At 35.2% G+C, this 27,282-nt stretch overlaps 1 long non-coding RNA gene across 4 annotated transcripts; it reads right to left on the bottom strand.

Annotated features, from left to right (window-relative positions):
* Positions 1 to 4,949: 4,949 nt before the first annotated feature.
* On the bottom strand, positions 4,950 to 26,821 carry LOC127736812 (uncharacterized). 4 transcript variants are annotated; one of them, XR_007999191.1, is made up of 4 exons: positions 26,506 to 26,821; positions 14,522 to 14,973; positions 10,208 to 10,566; positions 4,950 to 6,121 (listed from the first exon to the last, which is right to left on the bottom strand). It is a non-coding gene; the product is annotated as an uncharacterized LOC127736812 (long non-coding RNA). The 4 variants fall into 4 exon arrangements; XR_007999190.1 differs by lacking the exons at positions 14,522 to 14,973; positions 26,506 to 26,821 and adding an exon at positions 17,832 to 17,860 and having other exon boundaries at positions 10,208 to 11,019; XR_007999189.1 differs by lacking the exon at positions 26,506 to 26,821 and having other exon boundaries at positions 14,522 to 15,270.
* Positions 26,822 to 27,282: the final 461 nt, after the last annotated feature.

The following is a 27,282-nucleotide window of genomic DNA, read 5'->3' as shown; positions in this document are numbered from 1 at the left end:
CAGTTGAAGCCCACCTCCAAGTGCAGAATTTTATCGCCGTGTTGAAGACCCATTGGTGGCCTTGCACTGTTTTCTGCTCTTTGACCATTTCCCAATTTCCATTCTCAATTCTATTCATAATAACCTACAAACCTGTTGGTCTTTCTTGGCAAAAATTCACACTGAATATCTGCCTTTTTCACAATTTGAAATAATAACTCTAGCTGCAAAACATTAATAAAATGCTCCGCTGGGGCGCAGCTTGATACAACCACAGAGGTCGAACCCTGAACAGTTGGGGCAAGTATGGACACAACATTCAAGCTTGATACAGCACTGAATTTGGATTGTGATTAAATATTTGACACAGCATAGGTTTCTGACACAGAATGAATGTGGTCTAAGAACTTAAAAATTTTTAATTTACCTATTCAAACCATATCATTATTATTTGCTTTTATATATAAATCAGAAATAACCAATTTAAAATGGAAAATTTTAAAGAAAAAAAAAATCCCTCCACTAAATTTTTTGAACCCCCTTATGATTCATCACCCCCAAACTCAATCCCAGCCTTCCCTTTGTGGTATGGTACCTTGCAGTACAATTTCAGAGAGATCCATACACTTGAACACAAGTTATTGTCTGGAAACTAGAAAAATGTTTGTTTTTAGGCCCTTTTTGGCCCCAAATTCCTAAACGTTTAGAGCAATTACCCCCAAACTCAAACCCAGCTTTCCTTTTGTGATATGGAACCTTGTAGTACAATTTCATAAAGATCCATACACTTACACACAAGTTATTGTCCTGAAACTAGAAAAATGCTTGTTTTTTGCCCCTTTTTGGCCCCTAATTCCTAAAATTTTGAGGCAATTACCCCCAAACTCAATCCCAGCCTTCCCTTTGTGGTATATATGGTACCTTGCAGTACAATTTCAGAGAGATCCATACACTTGAACACAAGATATTGTCTGGAAACTAGAAAAATGCTTGTTTTTAGGCCCCTTTTTGGCCCCAAATTCCTAAACGTTAAGGGCAATTACCCCCAAACTCAAACCCAGCTTTCCTTTTGTGATATGGAACCTTGTAGTACAATTTCATAAAGATCCATACACCTACACACAAGTTATTGTCCTGAAACTAGAAAAATGCTTGTTTTTTGCCCCTTTTTGGCCCCTAATTCCTAAAATTTTGAGGCAATTACCCCCAAAATCAATCCCAGCATTCCCTTTGTGGTATGGTACCTTGCAGTACAATTTCAGAGAGAGATCCATACACTTGAACACAAGTTATTGTCTGGAAACTAGAAAAATGCTATTTTTGGCCCCTTTTTGGCCCCTTATTCCTAAACGTTTTGGGCATTTACCCCCAAACTCAATTCCAGCTTTCCCTTTGTGATATGGAACCTTGTAGTACAATTTCAGAAAAATCCATATACTTACACATTCATGCCATGTTTCGTTTCATTCCATTCACTGGTTCTCTAAAAGAAGACATTTGCATGTATTTCCCATAGGGTCCTATGTTAGACTAAGTCCCCCCCCTGGCGGCAATCTTGGATGATGGATCCGCTACAAAGTAACAACACTTGGTCAGCACCTCATAAGGAACATTCATGCCATGTTTGGTTTCATTCCATTCAGTGGTTCTCTAGAAGAAGTTCAAAATGTAAAAAGTTAACGACGACGACGGACGACGGACGCCAAGTGATGAGAAAAGCTCACTTGGCCCTTCGGGCCAGGTGAGCTAAAAAAGGATATTTCATGAGGTAAACAATTTTTGAAACTGGAATATTGATGAAATTTGGGTCAGTGTGGTCACCTTGCCAACATTTTGTAGTTTGTCAAATCATTGGACACTGGTTTCATGTTTTACTTTTAATTGTTGTGGTCAGAAATCATAACTTAAGATGATTGTGTCTGCAGGAAATGATCATTTTAAAGATCTATATTTCAATGATGTTCTCAAAACAATTAACATTTAGGCAAAAAAGACTTACAGTGTATGTTCACTGGTGTTAATATGTCTTTTGATTAAGCTAAGCCATTTCAATTGATATTTTATAGTGTGTCTTTCTATGTTGTGATGTTACACTATTGTTTCAGATAAGGGTTTGGTACCATTAAAACGTTTAAACCCGCTGCAATTGTTTGCACCTGTCCTAAGTCAGGAATCTGATGTTCAGTAGTTGTCGTTTGTTGATGTGGTTCATAAGTGTTTCTTGTTTCTCGTTTTTTATATAGATTAGACCGTTGGTTTTCCTGTTTGAATGGTTTTACACTAGTAATTTTTGGGGCCCTTTATAACTTGCTGTTCGGTGTGAGCCAAAATTTGGGTCAGTGTGGTCACCTTGCCAACATTTTGTAGTTTGTCAAATCATTGGACACTCGTTTCATGTTTTACTTTTAATTATTGTGGTCAGAAATCATAACTTAAGATGATTGTGTCTGCAGGAAATGATCATTTTAAAGATCTATATTTCAATGATGTTCTCAAAACAATTAACATTTAGGCAAAAAAGACTTACAGTGTATGTTCACTGGTGTTAATATGTCTTTTGATTGAGCTAAGCCATTTCAATTGATACTTTATAGTGTGTCTTTCTATGTTGTGATGTTACACTATTGTTTCAGATAAGGGTGAAGGTTTGGTACCATTAAAATGTTTAAACCCGCTGCAATTGTTTGCACCTGTCCTAAGTCAGGAATCTGATGTTCAGTAGTTGTCGTTTGTTGATGTGGTTCATAAGTGTTTCTTGTTTCTCGTTTTTTATATAGATTAGACCGTTGGATTTCCTGTTTGAATGGTTTTACACTAGTAATTTTTGGGGCCCTTTATAGCTTGCTGTTCGGTGTGAGCCAAGGCTCCGTGTTGAAGACCTTACTTTGACATGTCATGGTTTACTTTTATAAATTTTGACTTGGATGGAGAGTTGTCTCATTGGCACTCATACCACATCTTCTTATATCTATTTACAAACTGAAAAAAAAACAGAAATTTCATGATGTGAATAAATTTTGAAAAAAAGGAATATTCATAAAATTTTTGAAAATGGAATATGTATGAAATTTGTTAATTTAATCAAAGAAATATTAAACATACTTCCTGTTTCTTCAGGTTGGATTAAACCATCTGCCATCATGTAATCAGGACCTTCAGGCGAAAAAGATTTACCTAAAATAAATTTAATGATGGAAACATTAAACATACTTGCTGTCACTTCAGCGTGAATAAATCCATCTGCCATCACATAACCATGACCTTCAGGTGCACAAGGTTTACCTAAAATGAATACAAATCATTCTCAAAACTAAAATTAATGTGATGAAAAAGGTTGATTTAAAATGAAATCAAAATGAATTTTGTTTGAAATGGCTATTAACTAAACAAAAATTATTGTCTGATCAATGAAACATAAAAACTCAGGTGTCAGACCATTAACAAGACCAATACCATGTCTGGACCTGAGTGTCTACATGCAATTGATTGAAGTTATCTGTTACTTATGCATACTGTGAATTAATTTATTTTCATGGGTACCAATTTTCGTGGTTTAAGGAAAACTCGCATTTTCGTTGATATTTTATTTCGTGGTTTTGTCAAAGTCTGCAATCATTCCTATAGAATATTTGTAGTTCGTTGAACATAGAAATTCATGGTTGCCCTGTACCCACGAAATCCACGAAAATTGGTATCCCACGATCTTGAATGAATCAACAGTAACTGATTATACCCTTTCATTGAAGCCAAGAAAACTTTTACAATGTTCCTTGTACAAAGAGTATTGTAAAATGTGTTAGTAAAGTCATTCCCTTTGATAGATTGCCAAGAAAAATTCTCACCATTGGCGAACTAAATCATTTTTCTTCATGACTACATTTATGTATCTTTTCATCAACAATGAGTTCATGTTCCATATTTACTGATTAAAAAAAAACAAGGCTATATTTTATGAAAAACATGAATGTGTCCATAGTACACGGATGACCCACCCGCACTATCATTTTCTATGTTCAGTGGACCGTGAAATTGGGGTAAAAACTCTAATTTGGCACTAAAATTAGAAAGATCATATCATAGGGAACATATGTACTAAGTTTCAAGTTGATTGGACTTCAACTTCATCAAAAACTACCTTCACCAAAAACTTCAACCTGAAGCGGGACAGACGGATGAACGAACAAACAGACGGATGGATGAACGAAAGGATGAACGGATGAACGAATGGATGCACAGACCGAAAAACATAATACCCCTAAGTGAGGTATAACAAATAATATAATTATACTAAATTTGATATATTTGATTTTTTTTTAATTTTTGGTGTTTTAACGCCACTTTTAAGCACCGCTTTTGGGCTATTTCGTGGCGGCCAGTTTTTATTGGTGGAGGAAGCCAGAGTGCCCGGAGAAAACCACCGACCGTGGATAGGAAAACTGACAATCCTAGTCAATTAAGATTGGAGTCGAGTGTTTAGTTTCTTTTGTTACCTATTTTGACATCGGACTCAGACTTCTTTGAGTTTTACTGTGCATATTGGCATGGGTTTGTTAATTCTACATTGGCTAGAGGTATAGGAGGAGGGTTAAGATCTCACTAAACATGTTTCAAACCAGTGTAATTTTGCGCCTGTCCCAAGTCAGGAGCCTCCGGACTTTGTTAGTCTTGTACGGTTTTTAATTTTAATTCATTTTAATGTTTTATAGTTAAGTGTGACATCAATTTTCACGAACTGGTACACATTTTTGTCTAAGGGCCAGTTGAAGCCCACCTCCAAGTGCAGAATTTTATCGCCGTGTTGAAGACCCATTGGTGGCCTTGCACTGTTTTCTGCTCTTTGACCATTTCCCAATTTCCATTCTCAATTCTATTCATAATAACCTACAAACCTGTTGGTCTTTCTTGGCAAAAATTCACACTGAATATCTGCCTTTTTCACAATTTGAAATAATAACTCTAGCTGCAAAACATTAATAAAATGCTCCGCTGGGGCGCAGCTTGATACAACCACAGAGGTCGAACCCTGAACAGTTGGGGCAAGTATGGACACAACATTCAAGCTTGATACAGCACTGAATTTGGATTGTGATTAAATATTTGACACAGCATAGGTTTCTGACACAGAATGAATGTGGTCTAAGAACTTAAAAATTTTTAATTTACCTATTCAAACCATATCATTATTATTTGCTTTTATATATAAATCAGAAATAACCAATTTAAAATGGAAAATTTTAAAGAAAAAAAAAATCCCTCCACTAAATTTTTTGAACCCCCTTATGATTCATCACCCCCAAACTCAATCCCAGCCTTCCCTTTGTGGTATGGTACCTTGCAGTACAATTTCAGAGAGATCCATACACTTGAACACAAGTTATTGTCTGGAAACTAGAAAAATGTTTGTTTTTAGGCCCTTTTTGGCCCCAAATTCCTAAACGTTTAGAGCAATTACCCCCAAACTCAAACCCAGCTTTCCTTTTGTGATATGGAACCTTGTAGTACAATTTCATAAAGATCCATACACTTACACACAAGTTATTGTCCTGAAACTAGAAAAATGCTTGTTTTTTGCCCCTTTTTGGCCCCTAATTCCTAAAATTTTGAGGCAATTACCCCCAAACTCAATCCCAGCCTTCCCTTTGTGGTATATATGGTACCTTGCAGTACAATTTCAGCGAGATCCATACACTTGAACACAAGATATTGTCTGGAAACTAGAAAAATGCTTGTTTTTAGGCCCCTTTTTGGCCCCAAATTCCTAAACGTTAAGGGCAATTACCCCCAAACTCAAACCCAGCTTTCCTTTTGTGATATGGAACCTTGTAGTACAATTTCATAAAGATCCATACACCTACACACAAGTTATTGTCCTGAAACTAGAAAAATGCTTGTTTTTTGCCCCTTTTTGGCCCCTAATTCCTAAAATTTTGAGGCAATTACCCCCAAAATCAATCCCAGCATTCCCTTTGTGGTATGGTACCTTGCAGTACAATTTCAGAGAGAGATCCATACACTTGAACACAAGTTATTGTCTGGAAACTAGAAAAATGCTATTTTTGGCCCCTTTTTGGCCCCTTATTCCTAAACGTTTTGGGCATTTACCCCCAAACTCAATTCCAGCTTTCCCTTTGTGATATGGAACCTTGTAGTACAATTTCAGAAAAATCCATATACTTACACATTCATGCCATGTTTCGTTTCATTCCATTCACTGGTTCTCTAAAAGAAGACATTTGTATGTATTTCCCATAGGGTCCTATGTTAGACTAAGTCCCCCCCCTGGCGGCCATCTTGGATGATGGATCCGCTACAAAGTAACAACACTTGGTCAGCACCTCATAAGGAACATTCATGCCATGTTTGGTTTCATTCCATTCAGTGGTTCTCTAGAAGAAGTTCAAAATGTAAAAAGTTAACGACGACGACGGACGACGGACGCCAAGTGATGAGAAAAGCTCACTTGGCCCTTCGGGCCAGGTGAGCTAAAAAAGGATATTTCATGAGGTAAACAATTTTTGAAACTGGAATATTGATGAAATTTGGGTCAGTGTGGTCACCTTGCCAACATGTTGTAGTTTGTCAAATCATTGGACACTGGTTTCATGTTTTACTTTTAATTGTTGTGGTCAGAAATCATAACTTAAGATGATTGTGTCTGCAGGAAATGATCATTTTAAAGATCTATATTTCAATGATGTTCTCAAAACAATTAACATTTAGGCAAAAAAGACTTACAGTGTATGTTCACTGGTGTTAATATGTCTTTTGATTAAGCTAAGCCATTTCAATTGATATTTTATAGTGTGTCTTTCTATGTTGTGATGTTACACTATTGTTTCAGATAAGGGTTTGGTACCATTAAAACGTTTAAACCCGCTGCAATTGTTTGCACCTGTCCTAAGTCAGGAATCTGATGTTCAGTAGTTGTCGTTTGTTGATGTGGTTCATAAGTGTTTCTTGTTTCTCGTTTTTTATATAGATTAGACCGTTGGTTTTCCTGTTTGAATGGTTTTACACTAGTAATTTTTGGGGCCCTTTATAACTTGCTGTTCGGTGTGAGCCAAAATTTGGGTCAGTGTGGTCACCTTGCCAACATTTTGTAGTTTGTCAAATCATTGGACACTCGTTTCATGTTTTACTTTTAATTATTGTGGTCAGAAATCATAACTTAAGATGATTGTGTCTGCAGGAAATGATCATTTTAAAGATCTATATTTCAATGATGTTCTCAAAACAATTAACATTTAGGCAAAAAAGACTTACAGTGTATGTTCACTGGTGTTAATATGTCTTTTGATTGAGCTAAGCCATTTCAATTGATACTTTATAGTGTGTCTTTCTATGTTGTGATGTTACACTATTGTTTCAGATAAGGGTGAAGGTTTGGTACCATTAAAATGTTTAAACCCGCTGCAATTGTTTGCACCTGTCCTAAGTCAGGAATCTGATGTTCAGTAGTTGTCGTTTGTTGATGTGGTTCATAAGTGTTTCTTGTTTCTCGTTTTTTATATAGATTAGACCGTTGGTTTTCCTGTTTGAATGGTTTTACACTAGTAATTTTTGGGGCCCTTTATAGCTTGCTGTTCGGTGTGAGCCAAGGCTCCGTGTTGAAGACCTTACTTTGACATGTCATGGTTTACTTTTATAAATTTTGACTTGGATGGAGAGTTGTCTCATTGGCACTCATACCACATCTTCTTATATCTATTTACAAACTGAAAAAAAAACAGAAATTTCATGATGTGAATAAATTTTGAAAAAAAGGAATATTAATAAAATTTTTGAAAATGGAATATGTATGAAATTTGTTAATTTAATCAAAGAAATATTAAACATACTTCCTGTTTCTTCAGGTTGGATTAAACCATCTGCCATCATGTAATCAGGACCTTCAGGCGAAAAAGATTTACCTAAAATAAATTTAATGATGGAAACATTAAACATACTTGCTGTCACTTCAGCGTGAATAAATCCATCTGCCATCACATAACCATGACCTTCAGGTGCACAAGGTTTACCTAAAATGAATACAAATCATTCTCAAAACTAAAATTAATGTGATGAAAAAGGTTGATTTAAAATGAAATCAAAATGAATTTTGTTTGAAATGGCTATTAACTAAACAAAAATTATTGTCTGATCAATGAAACATAAAAACTCAGGTGTCAGACCATTAACAAGACCAATACCATGTCTGGACCTGAGTGTCTACATGCAATTGATTGAAGTTATCTGTTACTTATGCATACTGTGAATTAATTTATTTTCATGGGTACCAATTTTCGTGGTTTAAGGAAAACTCGCATTTTCGTTGATATTTTATTTCGTGGTTTTGTCAAAGTCTGCAATCATTCCTATAGAATATTTGTAGTTCGTTGAACATAGAAATTCATGGTTGCCCTGTACCCACGAAATCCACGAAAATTGGTATCCCACGATCTTGAATGAATCAACAGTAACTGATTATACCCTTTCATTGAAGCCAAGAAAACTTTTACAATGTTCCTTGTACAAAGAGTATTGTAAAATGTGTTAGTAAAGTCATTCCCTTTGATAGATTGCCAAGAAAAATTCTCACCATTGGCGAACTAAATCATTTTTCTTCATGACTACATTTATGTATCTTTTCATCAACAATGAGTTCATGTTCCATATTTACTGATTAAAAAAAAACAAGGCTATATTTTATGAAAAACATGAATGTGTCCATAGTACACGGATGACCCACCCGCACTATCATTTTCTATGTTCAGTGGACCGTGAAATTGGGGTAAAAACTCTAATTTGGCACTAAAATTAGAAAGATCATATCATAGGGAACATATGTACTAAGTTTCAAGTTGATTGGACTTCAACTTCATCAAAAACTACCTTCACCAAAAACTTCAACCTGAAGCGGGACAGACGGATGAACGAACAAACAGATGGATGGATGAACGAAAGGATGAACGGATGAACGAATGGATGCACAGACCGAAAAACATAATACCCCTAAGTGAGGTATAACAAATAATATAATTATACTAAATTTGATATATTTGATTTTTTTTTAATTTTTGGTGTTTTAACGCCACTTTTAAGCACCGCTTTTGGGCTATTTCGTGGCGGCCAGTTTTTATTGGTGGAGGAAGCCAGAGTGCCCGGAGAAAACCACCGACCGTGGATAGGAAAACTGACAATCCTAGTCAATTAAGATTGGAGTCGAGTGTTTAGTTTCTTTTGTTACCTATTTTGACATCGGACTCAGACTTCTTTGAGTTTTACTGTGCATATTGGCATGGGTTTGTTAATTCTACATTGGCTAGAGGTATAGGAGGAGGGTTAAGATCTCACTAAACATGTTTCAAACCAGTGTAATTTTGCGCCTGTCCCAAGTCAGGAGCCTCCGGACTTTGTTAGTCTTGTACGGTTTTTAATTTTAATTCATTTTAATGTTTTATAGTTAAGTGTGACATCAATTTTCACGAACTGGTACACATTTTTGTCTAGGGGCCAGTTGAAGCCCACCTCCAAGTGCAGAATTTTATCGCCGTGTTGAAGACCCATTGGTGGCCTTGCACTGTTTTCTGCTCTTTGACCATTTCCCAATTTCCATTCTCAATTCTATTCATAATAACCTACAAACCTGTTGGTCTTTCTTGGCAAAAATTCACACTGAATATCTGCCTTTTTCACAATTTGAAATAATAACTCTAGCTGCAAAACATTAATAAAATGCTCCGCTGGGGCGCAGCTTGATACGACCACAGAGGTCGAACCCTGAACAGTTGGGGCAAGTATGGACACAACATTCAAGCTTGATACAGCACTGAATTTGGATTGTGATTAAATATTTGACACAGCATAGGTTTCTGACACAGAATGAATGTGGTCTAAGAACTTAAAAATTTTTAATTTACCTATTCAAACCATATCATTATTATTTGCTTTTATATATAAATCAGAAATAACCAATTTAAAATGGAAAATTTTAAAGAAAAAAAAAATCCCTCCACTAAATTTTTTGAACCCCCTTATGATTCATCACCCCCAAACTCAATCCCAGCCTTCCCTTTGTGGTATGGTACCTTGCAGTACAATTTCAGAGAGATCCATACACTTGAACACAAGTTATTGTCTGGAAACTAGAAAAATGTTTGTTTTTAGGCCCTTTTTGGCCCCAAATTCCTAAACGTTTAGAGCAATTACCCCCAAACTCAAACCCAGCTTTCCTTTTGTGATATGGAACCTTGTAGTACAATTTCATAAAGATCCATACACTTACACACAACTTATTGTCCTGAAACTAGAAAAATGCTTGTTTTTTGCCCCTTTTTGGCCCCTAATTCCTAAAATTTTGAGGCAATTACCCCCAAACTCAATCCCAGCCTTCCCTTTGTGGTATATATGGTACCTTGCAGTACAATTTCAGAGAGATCCATACACTTGAACACAAGTTACTGTCTGGAAACTAGAAAAATGCTTGTTTTTAGGCCCCTTTTTGGCCCCAAATTCCTAAACGTTAAGGGCAATTACCCCCAAACTCAAACCCAGCTTTCCTTTTGTGATATGGAACCTTGTAGTACAATTTCATAAAGATCCATACACCTACACACAAGTTATTGTCCTGAAACTAGAAAAATGCTTGTTTTTTGCCCCTTTTTGGCCCCTAATTCCTAAAATTTTGAGGCAATTACCCCCAAAATCAATCCCAGCATTCCCTTTGTGGTATGGTACCTTGCAGTACAATTTCAGAGAGATCCATACACTTGAACACAAGTTATTGTCTGGAAACTAGAAAAATGCTATTTTTGGCCCCTTTTTGGCCCCTTATTCCTAAACGTTTTGGGCATTTACCCCCAAACTCAATTCCAGCTTTCCCTTTGTGATATGGAACCTTGTAGTACAATTTCAGAAAAAAATCCATATACTTACACACAAGTTATTATCATGAAACTAGAAAAATGCTTGTTTTTTGCCCCTTTTTTGGCCCCTAATTCCTAAAATTTTGCGACAATTACCACCAAAATCAATCCCAGCATTCCGTTTGTGATATGGAACCTTGTGGTACAATGTCAGAGAGATCCATACACTAACACACAAGTTATGTCTGGAAGTTACAAAAATGCTTATTTTTGGCCCCTTTTTGGCCCTTAATTCCTTAATTGTTGGTACCATAACCCCCAAAATCAATCCCAATCTTCCTTTTGTGGTATTGAACCTTATGGTAAAATTTCATGGAGATCCATTCACTTAAACTAAAGTTAGATTGCGAAAACCAATGTGTCTTCGGACGACGACAACGCCAACGTCATACCAATATACGACCAAAAAATTTTTAATTTTTGCGGTCGTATAAAAATAAAATGAATGGAGACATATCAAAAATTTGTTAGAAAGGTACTAGAAATTGATATAAATTTTTAATAGGAAAGAAATATACATTCAAACCACAATCTGTAAGTAAGAATTTTATGATAAAAAATGCTTATATCAGTATTCCTGATGTCGAGGACAAGAGACAATTTTCAGTACTCATCCACTTGCCCTTTGGTCTCTGCTACAAAGTTATCTCATTGGCAATCATGCAACAAGTACTCATTTTATTATTGTAAAATATTTGGTAGACAGTTGAAAAATTTGAATGAAATTAAATTTTAGTAAGCACAATGTGTGGGAGAGTACTTATACATCCCAGTTCCTTATATGAAATGACTCTTTACTCAATTGCAGAACAGGATATTTTTTACATTGTTTACTTAAACACAATTTTTGTGAAATTTTATACACTATATTTGGTTGTACAGCATATTTTTGTACCAATTAATATGAAATAAGGTATACCAATTTCCTGATGATAAAATTAACATAAATCTTTATCACAGTAATGAAAGCATATTTTTGTACCAATTAATATGAAATAAGGTATACCAATTTCCTGATGATAAAATTAACATAAATCTGTATCACAGTAATGAAATCTAATTAGGTCATAATCAGTCTATTAGATTAAAAAAATAAATGTTTACCCTTTCAAATATTTCCTGTTTTTCACTATCTTTCTTTCTCTTTATTCTATGGGTCAGTATGTGCATCATGATATTTGCATTGCTTTTGATCTCATCCAAATCACATTGTAATACTTGCGGCTGAACACTGTCCAATTTGAAATAATAACTCTAGCTGCAACACATTAAAAATAAAGTGAATGAAGACTTATCAAAAGTTTGTTAGAAAGGTACTAGAAATGGATATAAATTTCTACTAGGAAAGAAATATACTTTAAACCACAATCCGTAAGTAAGTATCTAACGATAAAAAATGCCTATATAAGTATTCCTGATGTAGAGGACAAGAGACAATTTTCAGTACTCATCCACTTGCCCTTTAGTCTCTGGTACAAAGTTATCTCATTGGCAATCATGCCACAAGTACTCATTTTATTATTGTAAAATATTAGGTAGACAGTTGACAAATTTGAATGAAATAAAATCTTAGTAAGTGCAATGTGTGGGAGATTCCTTATACATCCCAGTTCCTTATATGAAATGAATCTTAAAATTTTACTCAATTGCAGAACATGATATTTTTTTACATTGTTTACTTAAAATGCAATTTTTCTGAAATTTTATACACTATATTTGGTTGTACAGCAAATTTTGTACCTATTTATATGAAATAAGGTATACCAATTTCCTGATGGAAATTAACATAAATCTTTATCACAGTAATGAAATCTAATAAGGTCATAATCAGTCTATTAGATTAAAAAAATAAATGTTTACCCTTTCAAATATTTCCTGTTTTTCACTGTCTTTCTTTCTCTTTATTCTATGGGTCAGTATGTGCATCATGATATTTGCATTGCTTTTGTTCCATCCAAATCATATTGTAATACTTGTGGCTGAACACTGTCCAATTTGAAAAAATAACTCTGGCTGCAACACATTAAAAATAAAGTGAATGGAGACTTATCAAACGTTTGTTGGAAAGGTACTAGAAATGTATATAAATTTCTACTAGGAAAGAAATATACTTTCAAACCACAATCCGTAAGTAAGTATTTTACGATAAATAAAATGCTCCGCAGGGTGCAGCTTGATACGACCGCAGAGGTCGAACCCTGAGCAGTTGGGGCAAGTATGGACACAACATTCAAGCTTGATACAGCTTTGCATTTGGATTGTGATTAAATATTTGACACAGCATAGGTTTCTGATACAGAATGAATGTGGTCTAAGAACTTGAAAATTTTAAATTGGACATTCACCTATTATGGTCCAATATCCAAAATCTAAATACATGGTTAGATTCAGCATATCAAAGAACCCCAAGAATTCAATTTTTGATGAAATCAAACAAAGTTTAATTTTGGACCCTTTTGACCTCAATGTGGACAAAGTTGATAACGGGGCCCAAAAATCAAAAATCTAAATACATGGTTAGATTCAGCATATCAAAGAACCCCATATATTCAATTTTTGTTGAAATCAAACAAAGTTTAATTTTAGACCCCCATTTGGACCAACTTGAAAACTGGGCCCATAATAAAAAATCTAAATACATGTTTAGATTCAGCATATCAAAGAACCCTAAGAATTCAATTTTTGTTAAAATCAAACTAAGTTTAATTTTGGACCCTTTGGACCTTAATGTAGACCAATTTGAAAACGGAACCAAAAATTAAGAATCTAAATACACGGTTAGATTCGGCATATCAAAGAACCCCAATAATTCAATTTTTTGACGAAATCAAACAAAGTTTAATTTTAGACCCTTTGGAACTCAATGTGGACCAATTTAAAAACGGGGCCCAAAATCCACAAACTAAATACACGGTTAGATTCAGCATATTAAAGAACCCCAAGAATTCAAGAATAAAACCCCATTGAAATTGGTCAAGAAATAAGCAATTTATACGAAGTATCTTCTTTTGCACAATACTGTGCAATTAAATATTTCTTGCTATTGCGCAATACTGTACAATTGACAATTTCTTGCTATTGCGCAATATTGTGCTATTGGATATTTCTTGCTATTGCGCAATATTGTGCAATTGAAGATTTCTTGCTATTGCGCAATACTGTGCAATTGAAGATTTCTTGCTATTGTGCAATACTGTGCAATTGAAAATTTCTTGCTATTGCACAATACTTATTATATAATAATTTACACATCCTGTTTGGTGTGTATCTCCTACCATATCATTATTATTTGCTTTTAAATATAAATCAGAAATAACCAACTTAAAATGGAAAATTTTAAAAGAAAAAAAAAAGGAAAAAAAGAAAAAAATGAAAAAAAAAATCCCCCCCCAAATTTTTTGAACCCCCTTATGATTCATCCAAGCCTTCCCTTTGTGGTATGGTACCTTGCAGAACAATTTCAAAGGGATCCATACACTTGAACACAAGTTATTGTCTGGAAACTAGACAAATGTGTTTTTTGGCCCCTTTTTGGCCCAAAATTCCTAAACGTTTAGGGCAATTACCCCCAAACTCAAACCCAGCTTTCCCTTTGTGATATGGAACCTTGTAGTACAATTTCAGAAAGATCCATACACTTACACACAAGTTATTGTCCTGTAACTAGAAAAATGCTTGTTTTTTGCCCCTTTTTGGCCCCTAATTCATAAAATATTGAGGCAATTACCCCCATCATCAATCCCAGCCTTCCCTTTGTGGTATGGTACCTTGCAGTACAATTTCAGAGAGATACATACACTTGAACACAAGTTATTGTCTGGAAACTAGAAAAATGCTTATTTTTGGCCCCTTTTTGGCCCCAAATTCCTTAACGTTTCGGCAATTACCCCCAAACACAATTCCAGCTTTCCCTTTGTGATATGGAACCTTGTAGTACAATTTCAGAAAGATCCATACACTTACACACAAGTTATTGTCATGAAACTAGAAAAATGCTTGTTTTTTTGCCCCTTTTTTGGCCCCTAATTCCTAAAATTTTGAGGCAATTACCCCCAAAATCAATCCCAGCATTCCTTTTGTGATAAGGAACCTTGTGGTACAATGTCAGAGAGATCTATACACTAACACACAAGTTATGTCTGGAAGTTACAAAAATGCTTATTTTTGGCCCCTTTTTGGCCCCTAATTCCTTTACTGTTGGTACAATAACCCCCAAAATCAATCCCAACCTTCCTTTAGTGGTATTGAACCTTGTGGTAAAATTTCATAGAGATCCATTCACTTAAACTAAAGTTAGAGTGCGAAAACCAATGTGTCTTCGGACGACGCCGGACGACGACGTCATACCAATATACGACCACAAAATTTTTTTGCGGTCGTATAAAAATGCCTATATAAGTATTCCTGATGTAGAGGACAAGAGACAATTTTCAGTACTCATCCACTTGCCTTTGGTCTCTGGTACAAAGTTATCTCATTGGCAATCATGCCACATGTACCCATTTTATTATTGTAAAATATTAGGTAGACAGTTGACAAATTTGAATGAAATCAAATCTTAGTAAGCGCAATGTGTGGGAGATTACTTATACATCCCAGTTCCTTCAATGAAATGGTTCTTTTAACTCAATTGCAGAACAGGATATTTTTTTATATTGTTTACTTAAAACACAATATTTCTTTATTTTTATACACTATATTTGGTTGTAAAGCATATTTTGTACCAATTAATATGAAATAAGGTATACCAATTTCCTGATGGAAATTAACATAAATCTTTATCACAGTAATGAAATTTAAGAAGACCATAATCAGTTTTTTTTTTTTGAAAAATAAATGTTTACCCTTTCAAATATTTCCTGTTTTTCACTGTCTTTCCTTCTTCTCTTTATTCTATGGGTCAGTATGTGCCTCAAGATATATATCTTTTAATCTCATCCAAATCACATTGTAATACTTGCTGCTGAACACTGTCCAATTTGAAATAATACTTTTAGCTGCAAAACATTAAAAATAAAGTGAACGGAGACTTACAATGTACCAAAAGTTTGTTAGAAATGTACTAGAAATGGATATAAATTTCTACTAGGAAAGAAATATACTTTCAAACCACAATCTGTAAGTAAGTATTTTACGATAAAAAATGCTTATATCAGTATTCCTGATGTCGAGGACAAGAGACAATTTTCAGTACTCATCCACCTGCCCTTTGGTCTCTGGTACAAAGTTATCTCATTGGCAATCATGCCACAAGTACTCATTTTATTATTGTATAATATTAGGTAGACAGTTGACAAATTTGACTGAAACTAGAGGCTCTCAAGAGCCTGTGTTGCTCGCCTGTATTTACTGATGCTTTGGAAATCATGTAAAATAAGGTTAAAATCATAATTAATAGTATTAGATATTAGATATTATAATGATACCTAAGATAACAAAAAACTGCAAAATTTCTGTAAAATTACTTACTCAGGGCAGCAACCCAACAACGGTTTGTCGGATTCGTCTGAAAATTTGAAGGCAGATAAATCTCAATCTGATGAACATTTTTGTCACCTGTAAGATTTGCTCTAAATGCTTTAGTTTCAGAGATATAAACCAAAAACTGCATTTTACCCCTATGTTCTATTTTTAACCAAGTCAGCCATGATGGTTGGCAGGTGGGGTCATCGGACAAATTTTTCAAACTAGATACCCTAATAATGATTATGGCCAAGTATGGTTAAATTTGTCTCAGTAGTTTCAGAGAAGAAGATTTTTGTAAAAGACAACAAAAATTTACGAAAAATTGACTATAAAGGGCAATAACTCCTAAAGGGGTCAACTGACAATTTTGGTCATGACAACTTATTTGTAGATCTTACTTTGCTGGACATTATTGCTGTTTACAGTTTATCTCTATCTATAATAATATTCAAGATAATAACCAATAAAATGCTCCGCTGGGGCGCAGCTTGATACGACCGCAGAGGTCCAACCCTGAACAGTTGGGGCAAGTATGGACACAACATTCAAGCTTGATACAGCACTGAATTTGGATTGTAATTAAATATTTGACACAGCATAGGTTTCTGGCACAGAATGAAAGTGGTCTAAGAACTTAAAATATTTTAATTTACCTATTCAAACCATATCAGTATTATTTGTTTTTATATATAAATCAGAAAAAACCAATTTAAAATGGAAAATTTTAAAGAAAAATAAAAAGGAAAAAAAAATCCCCCCCCGCCCAAATTTTTTGAACCCCCTTATGATTCATCACCCCCAAACTCAATCCCAGCCTTCCCTTTGTGGTATGGTACCTTGCAGTACAATTTCAGAGAGATCAATACACTTGAACACAAGTTATTGTCTGGAAACTAGAAAAATGCTTGTTTTTTGGCCCCTTTTTGGCCCCAAATTCCTAAACGTTTAGGGCAATTACCCTCAAACTCAAACCCAGCTTTCCCTTTGTGATATGGAACCTTGCAGTACACTTTCATAAAGATCCATACACTTACATACAAGTTATTGTCCTGCAACTAGAAAAATGCTTGTTTTTTTGCCCTTTTATGGCCCCTAATTACTAAAATTTTGAGGGAATTACCCCCAAAATCAATCCCAGCCTTCCCTTTGTGGTATGGTACCTTGCAGTATAATTTCAGAGAGATCCATACACTTGAACACAAGTTATTGTCTGGAAACTAGAAAAATGCTTATTTTTTGCCCCTTGTTGGTCCCTTTTTCCTAAGCTTTTTGGGCAATTATCCCCAAACTCAATTCCAGCTTTCCCTTTGTGATATGGAACCTTGTAGTACAATTTCATAAAGATCCATACACTTACACACAAGTTATTGTCATGAAAATAGAAAAATGCTTGTTTTTTGCCCCTTTTTGGCCCTTAATTCCTAAAATTTGGAGGCAATTACCTCCAAAATCAATCCCAGCATTCCCTTTGTGATATGGAACCTTGTGATACAATGTCAGAGAGATCCATAGACTTACACACCAAGTTATTGTCATGAAACTAGAAAAATGCTTACTTTTGGCCCCTTTTTGGCCCCTAATTCCTTAACTGTTGGTACCATAACCCCCAAAATCAATCCCCACCTTCCTTTTGTGGTATTGAACCTTATGGTAAAATTTCATTGAGATCCATTAACTTAAACTAAAGTTAGAGTGCGAAAACTAATGTGTCTTCGTACGACGACGACGACGACGACGCCAACGTCATACCAATATACGACCACAAAAATTTTTTTGCGGTCGTATAAAAACTGCAAAAATTTCATTAAAATTACCTATTCAGGGGCAGCAACCCAATAACAAGTTGTCCCATTCATCTCAAAATTTCAGGGCATATGGATCTTGACCTGATAAACAATATTACCCCATGTCAGATTTGCTCTAAATGCTTTGGTTTCAGAGATATAAGCCAAAATCTACATTTTACCCCTATGTTCTATATTTAGCCATGGTGGCCATCATGGTTGGTTGGCTGGGTCCCCGGACACATTTTTAAACTAGATACCCCAATGATGATTGTGGCCAAGTTTGGTTAAATTTGTCTCAGTAGTTTCAGAGGAGAATTAAGATTTTTGTAAAAGTTAACGGACTATGGACGCCAGACGCCGGACGCCAAGTGATGAGAAAAGCTCACTTGGCCCTTTGGGCCAGGTGAGCTAAAAACTGCAAAATTTCTGTAAAATTACTAACTCAGGGGCAGCAACCCAACAACAGGTTGTAGGATTCGCCTGAAAATTTCAGGGCAGATAAATCTCAATCTGATGAACATTTTTGCCACCTGTCAGATTTGCTCTAAATGCTTTAGTTTCAGAGATGTAAACCAAAAACTGCATTTTACCCCTTTATTTTATTTTTAACCAAGTTAGCCATGATGGTTGGAAGGTGGGGTATTCGGACAAATTTTTCAAACTAGATACCCTAATAATGATTAAGGCCAAGTATGGTTAACTTTGTCTCAGTAGTTTCAGAGAAGATTTTTGTAAAAGATTACAAAAATTTACAACAAATTGACTATAAAGGGCAATAACTCCTAAAGAGGTCAACTGACAATTTTTGTCATTACGACTTATTTGTAGATCTTACTTTGCTGGACATTATTGCTGTTTACAGTTTATCTCTATCTATAATATTCAAGATAACCAAAAACTGCAAAATTTCCTTAAATTACCAATTTAGGGGCAGCAACCCAACAACAGGTTGTCAGATTTGTCTGAAAATTTCAGGACAGATAGATCTTCATGTGATAATCAGTTTTACCATGTGTCAGATTTACTCTAAATGCTTTGTTTTCAGAGATAAAAGCCAAAATCTACATTTTACCCCTATGTTCTATTTCTAGCCATGGCTGCCATCTTTGCTGGTTGGCAGGGTCATCGGACACATTTTTTAAACTAGATACCCTAATGATGATTTTGGCCAAATTTGGTGGCCCAGTGGTTTCAGAGCAGAAGATTTTTGTAAAAAGCTAACGACGACAGACGACGACGAAGATGGACGCAAACGACAAACGCCAAGTGATGAGAAAAGCAATTTTTCCATTTGTAAAGGGAACTCTAGAACGGTAAAAGTGATGCCACCAAAATTCAAACTTCATCTGTGTTTTGTGGTAATAAGCATTGTGTATAAGTTTCATAATATTTGGTTGAGTCAAACTAAAGTTAGAGAACGTTTCCATTTGTAAAGGGGCATAACTCTAGAACGGTTTAAGTGACGCCACCAAAATTTAAACTTGATCTGTGTTATGTGGTAATAAGCATTGTGTATAAGTTTCATAACATTTGGTTGAGGCAAACTAAAGTTAGAGAACGGAAACCAATTTTGGGAGGTACGGACGGATGGACGTACAGACATACGTACAGACAGACAATGGTAAAACTTAATGCCCCCTCCGCTACGGCGTGGGCATAACAAACTTAACATTGACCAATGACCCATGAAAATGAGGTCAAGGTCAGATGATACCTGCCAGAGAGACATATACACCTAACAATCTTTCCATACAACAAATATAGTTGACCTATTGGTTATAGTTTAAGAAAACAGACCAAAACACAACAAGAGTGCACATGCTGAAATGTCTCGCCTTCTTTACTAACCATTGATTTTATGTTGATAGTCCTAAATACAAAGCTTTACTACAAGTAACACATAAACTTAACATGATCCAAGTAAAATGAGGTCAAGGTCAGATAAACCAAACGAGAAATACATGTACACCTTACAATCATTCAATAAACCAAACATAGTTGACCTATTGCTTATTGTATCTAAGAAACAAACTTAACCATGAAAACTTAACATTGACCAATGAACCATGAAAATAAGGTCAAGGTCAGATGATACCTGAAAGACAAACATATACACCTTACATTATCCTTCCATACATCAAATATAGTTGATCTATTGCTTTTAGTTGAAGAAAAACAGACCAAAACACAAAAACTTAACACTGAGAAATGAACCATGAAAATGAGGTCAAGGTCAAATGAACCATGCCAGACAGACATGCATGTACACCTTACAATCAATTTAGGCATTAAATATAGCTAACCTATTGCTTATAGTATTTAAGAAACAAACTTAACCATGAAAACTTAACATTGACCAATGAACCATGAAAATGAGGTCAAGGTCAGATGATACCTGCCAGACAGACATATACACCTTCAATCCTTCCATACATCAAATATAGTTGATCTATTGCTTATAGTTGAAGAAAAACAGACCAAAACACAAAAAACTGAACACTGAGAAATGAACCATGAAAATGAGGTCAAGGTCAAATAAAACCTGTGAGACTGACATGTACATCATAAAATATTTCTATACACCATTTATAGTTGACCTATTGCATATAGTATAAGAAAAAAAGACCAAAACTCAAAAACTTAACTTTGACCACTGAACCATGAAAATGAGGTCAAGGTCAGATGACACCTACCAGTTGGACATGTACACCTTACAATCATTTCATATACCATGGACTTGACCACGAAAACTTAACCTTTTTCACTGATCCATGAAATGAGGTCGAGGTCAAATCAAAATTGTCTGACGGGCATGAGGACCTTGCAAGGTAGACATACTAAATATAGTTATCCTATTACTCATAATAAGAAAGAAATTAACATAACAAAACATGTTGACTTTTTTTTCAAGTAGTTTCCATTCTCAATTTTACTGAACCATGAAAATGAGGTCAAGGACAATGGACATATGACAGACGGAAACTTCGTAACATAAGGCATCTATATACAAAGTATGAAGCATCCAGGTCTTCTAGCTTCTAAAATATAAAGCTTTTAAGAAGTTAGCTAACGCCACTGCCACCGCTGTAGCTGCTGCCGCTGCAGCCGGATCACTATCCCTATGTCGAGCTTTCTGCGACAAAAGTCGCAGGCTCGACAAAAACTATTCAAACACTGACCAATGAACGGTGAAAATGAGGTCAAGGTCAAATAAAACCGGCCAGACTGACATGTACATTGTAAAATATTTCCATACACCAAATATAGTTGACCTATTGCATATAGTATTAGAAAAAGACCAAAACAAAAAAACTGAACTTTAACCACTGAAACATGAAAATCAGGTCAAGGTCAGATGACACCTGCCAGTTAGACATGTACACCTTACAATCATTCCATACACCAAATATAGAAGACCTATTGCTAAAAGTATCTGATATATGAACTTGACCACGAAAACTTAACCGTGTTCACTGATCCATGAAATGAGGTCGAGGTCAGATGAAAACTGTCTGACGGGCATGAGGACCTTGCAAGGTACGCACATATTAAATATAGTTATCCTATTACTCATAATAAAAGAGAAATTAACATTACAAAAAATCTTTACTTTTTTTCAAGTAGTCACTGAACCATGAAAATGAGGTCAAGGACAATGGACAGACATGACAGACGGAAACTTCATAACATAAGACAACTATATACAAAGTATGAAGCATCCAGGTCTTCTACCTTTGAAAATATAAAGCTTTTAAGAAGTAAGCTAACACCGCCGCCACAAAATCACTATCCCTATGTCGAGCTTTCTCAACAAAAGTCGCAGGCTTGACAAAACCTTAACACTGAGAAATGAGGTCAAGGTCCAATAAAACCTGCAAGACTGACATACATGTACATTGTTAAATATTTCCATACACCAAATATAGTTGATCTATTGCATATAGTACAGGAAAACTAGAGGCTCCAAGGAGCCTGTATTGCTCACCATTAGCCATCTCGGTCATTTTGGTTGGCAGGTGGGGTCATCGGACAAATTTTTCAAACTAAATACCCTAATGATGATTGTGACCAAGTTTGGTTAAATTTGTCTCAGTAGTTTCAGAGGAGAAGATTTTTGTAAAAGATTACAAAAATTTATGAAAAATTGTTAAAAATTGACTATAAAGGGCAATTACTCCTTAATGGGTCAATTGACAATTTTGTTCATGTTGATTTATTTGTAGATCTTACTATGCTGAATATTATTGCTGTTTACAGTTTATCTCTATCTGTAATAATATTCAAGATAGTAACCAAAAACTGCAAAATTTCCTTAAAATTACCAATTCAGGGGCAGCAACCCAACGTGTTGTCGGCATGATTTGTCTGAAAATTTCAGGGCACATAGATCTAAACCTGATGAATATTTTTATCCCTGTTAGATTTACTCTAAATGCTTTAGTTTCAGAGATATAAGCCAAAAACTGTATTTACCCCTATATTCTATTTTTAGCCATGGCGGACATCTTGGTTGGCAGGCGGGGTCATCGGACACATTTTTTAAAACTAAATACCCCAATGATGATTGTGACTAAGTTTTGTAAAATATGACAGAGTAGTTTCAGAGGAGAAGATTTTTGTAAAAGTTAACAGACGACGAACAACAGGCAAGGTGAGCTACATCTAAATATATGCCACCTCCATTGTCCAAGGCTTTGTCATACGTGAATGCCCACTCAAAAATGCTGAAATGCAAATCAACGAAGTCTTGAAATGTATCATAAAAATGGTACTTTAAACAGTACTATAGATAAGGCCTCAACACATCAACTTAACTAATGGTTAACAGGTCTAAAGATTATCTGAGTAACCATTTAGGCAAAAATGTTTGATTCAACTACACTTATTTATAATTAACCTTTGATATGAATTTGTTAAAAACCTGGCAAATTTGGACAAGTGAGAGCGCTTTATACAATACAAATTTCCATATAATCAATACTTCCAAGGAGCATAACTCTTTTAAAAATAATGTGATCGGCACTTATTTTTGAACTCATCCAAGACATCGCTGATATTAACCTACAATATAAGTTTCATAAAAATTTGGCAGGAATTGTGCACAGGGGAGGGCTAACAATGCAATTTCCCATATTATTTATATTTCTAAAAGCCATAACTCTAATAGAAATTATCAATCGGCACTGATTTTCGACCTTGTCTCAGACATATTTGATATAAACCTACAACATAAGTATAACCCTATGATATAAGTTTTATATAAATCTGGCAAAGAATTGTACACATGAGAGCGCTAACAATGCAATTTTCCAAATTATCAATATTTCTAAGGGTCATAATGCATTGCACAGGAGACAAAAAAAAACCCAAATGATTTGCACCTTCTTTGCTGTTTTTCATCTTAAATAGGTGCATGAGTGAGGACTCAAAAATGAAGCAAACACTCAAACATTGCATGACAGTGCAAGTTGAAGGCTCCCTAATCTGGAACAATCAGATAAAACTCAAACAATTCCATAAAAGCACAATGGGTGTCCCTTTTTGCTGAGTGAATTATATAAATATGCATGCAAAGTCACATTCTGTTGAAATCTAGACAGTATTATACTAACACCAAAATCACTTTAAATCTTTTGTGACTTGTATTTTTGTATCACAAAAAGGTTAGTAAGGCTGACCCTAGAAATTACCGAGGGATTTCTATCAGTTCAAACCTAGGAAAAGTATTTAACAAGATTATACATGCCAGACTGTTAAAATTTACCCAATGCAACAATTTGATAAGCAATAAAATGCTCCGCTGGGCGCAGCTTGATATGACCGCAGAGGTCGAACCCTGAACAGTTGGGGCAAGTATGGACACAACATTCAAGCTTGATACAGCACTGAATTTGGATTGTAATTAAATATTTGACACAGCATAGGTTTCTGACACAGAATGAATGTTATCTAAGAACTTAAATTTTTTTAATTTACCTATTCAAACCATATCATTATTATTTGCTTTTATATATAAATCAGAAATAACCAATTTAAAATGGAAAATTTTAAAGAAAAAAAAAGGAAAAAAAAATCCCCCCCTAATTTTTTAAACCCCCTTATGATTCATCACCCCCAAACTCATTCCCAGCCTTCCCCTTGTGGTATGGTACCTTGCAGTACAATTTCATAGAGATCCATACACTTGAACACAAGTTATTGTCTGGAAACTAGAAAAATACTTGTTTTTTGGCCCCTTTTTGGCACCATATTTCTAAACATTTAAGGCAATTACCCCCAAACTCAAACCCAGCTTTCCCTTTGTGATATGGAACCTTGTAGTACAATTTCATAAAGAACCATACACTTACAAACAAGTTATTGTCCTGAAACTAGAACAAGAGTGCACACGCTGAAATGTCTCGCCTTCTTTACTAATCATTGATATTATGTTGATAGTCCTAAATATAAAGCTTTATTACAACTGTCACATAAACTTAACATTAACCAAGTAAACTAAACATTGACCAATGAACCATGAAAATGAGGTCAAGATCAGATGAACCATGCTAGGCAGGCATGTACAGCTAACAATTCTTCCATACAACAAATATAGTTGACCTATTGCTTATAGTTTAAGAAAAACAGACGAAAACACAAAAACTTAACACTGAGCAATGAACCTTGAAAATGAGGTCAAGGTCAAATAAAACCTGAGTGACTAACATATAGATCATAAAATATTTCCATACACCAAATATAGTTGAACTATTGCATATAATATTAGAAAAAAAGACCAAAACTCAAAAACTTAACTTTGACCACTGAACCATGAAAATGAGGTCAAGGTAAGATGACACCTGCCAGCTAGACATGTACACCTTACAATCATTCCATACACCAAATATAGCTGACCTATTGCATGCAGTATTAGAAAAAAAGACCAAAACTCAAAAACTTAACTTTGACCACTGAACCATGAAAATGAGGTCAAGGTCAGATGACACCTGCCAGCTAGACATGTACACCTTACAATCATTCCATACACCAAATATAGTAGACCTATTGCATACAGTATAAGAAAAACAGACCAAAACACAAAAACTTAACTATAACCACTGAACCATGAAAATGAGGTCAAGGTCAGATGACACCTACCAGTTGGACATGTACACCTTACAGTCCTTCCATACACCGAATATACTAGACCTATTGCTTATAGTATCTGAGATATGGACTTGACCACGAAATCTTAACCTTGTTCACTGATCCATGAAATGAGGTCGAGGTCAGATGAAAACTGTCTGACGGGCATGAGGACCTTGCAAGGTACGCACATACCAAATATAGTTATCCTATTACTTATAATAAGAGAGAATTTAACATTACAAAAAATCTGAACTTTTTTTTCAAGTAGTCACTGAACCATGAAAATGAGGTCAAGGACATTGGACATGTGACTGACGGAAACTTCGTAACATGAGGCATCCATATACAAAGTATGAAGCATCCAGGTCTTCCATCTTCTAAAATATAAAGCTTTTAAGAAGTTAGCTAACGCCGCCGCTGCCGTAGCCGCCGCCGACGCCGGATCGCTATCCCTATGTCGAGCTTTCTGCGACAAAAGTCACAGGCTCGACAAAAATGCTTGTTTTGGCCCCTTTTTGGCCCCTAATTTCTAAAATTTTGAGGCAATTACCCCCAAAATCATTCCCAGCCTTCCGTTTGTGGTATGGTACCTTGTAGTATAATTTCAGAGAGATCCATACACTTGAACACAAGTTATTGTCTGGAAACTAGAAAAATGCTTATTTTTGGCCCCCTTTTGGCCCCTTATTCTTAAACATTTGGGCAATTACCCCCAAACTCAATTCCAGCTTTCCCTTTGTGATATGGAACCTTGTAGTACAATTTCAGAAAGATCCATAGACTTACACACAAGTTATTGTCATGAAACTAGAAAAATGCTTGTTTTTTGCCACCATTTTTTGGCCCCTAATTCCTAAAATTTTAAGGCATTGACCCCCAAAATCAATCCAAACATTCCCTTTGTGATATGGAACCTTCCAGTACAATTTCAGAGAGATCCATACACTTGAACACAAGTTATTGTCTGGAAACTAGAAAAAAGCTTATTTTTGGCCCCTTTTTGGCCCCTTATTCCTAAACATTTTGGCAATTACCCCCAAACTCAATTCCAGCTTTCTCTTTGTGATATGGAACCTTGTAGTACAATTTCAGAAAGATCCATACACTTACACACAAGTTATTGTCATGAAACTAGAAAAATGCTTGTTTTTTGCCCCTTTTTTAGCCCCTAATTCCTAAAATTTTGAGGCAAAAATTTTACCCCCAAAATCAATCTGAGCATTCCCTTTGTGATATGGAACCTTGTGGTACAATGTCAGAGAGATCCATACACTAACACACAAGTTATGTCTGGAAGTTACAAAAATGCTTATTTTTGGCCCCTTTTTGGCCCCTTTTTCCTCAACTGTTGGTAACATAACCCCCAAAATCAATCCCAACCTTCCTTTTGTGGTATTGAACCTTATGGTAAAATTTCATAGAGATCCATTCACTTAAACTTAAGTTAGAGTGCGAAAACCAATGTGTCTTCGGACGACGACGACGCCGGACGACGACGACGCCAACGTCATACCAATATACGACCACAAAAATTTTTTGCGGTCGTATAAAAACCAAATTGGTTTTATGGAACATAATCGAACAGCTGATCATATTTTTTCATTGGAATCAATTATTGAACAATACAGGACTAAACATAGGAGTGGTTTATGCTGCATTTATTGATTTAAAAAAAGCCTTTGACATTTTTATTAAAAAAGAGAAAACAACATATGGACAAGTAATATGAAGAAATGTATCCAAAATCTAGGCTTCTCGTATTTAACATCTTTCCATGTACCTATTAAACCTATGCTTGCTCAAATAAAACAACGAATTCATGACCAAATTTTACAGGAACAGAATTCATATATTACGGAATCATAAAAATTATAATTTTTTCCACATTATTGTTTTTCAAATAAACGTGCACACTATGTTGATCAATTGAATATGTTGAAAGATAGCTAGGGCACCTTTGACAAAACTTAGGCTAAGTGCACACAATCTTGAAATTGAAAGTGGCAGGTACCTGCGAG

The sequence above is a fragment of the Mytilus californianus genome, unplaced genomic scaffold, assembly GCF_021869535.1.
Source record: "Mytilus californianus isolate M0D057914Y unplaced genomic scaffold, xbMytCali1.0.p SCAF_37, whole genome shotgun sequence".
NCBI classification, from domain to species: Eukaryota; Metazoa; Mollusca; class Bivalvia; order Mytilida; family Mytilidae; genus Mytilus; species Mytilus californianus.
The sequence above is the reverse complement of the archived record's forward strand: the minus strand, read 5'-3'. Positions and strand labels throughout refer to the sequence as shown.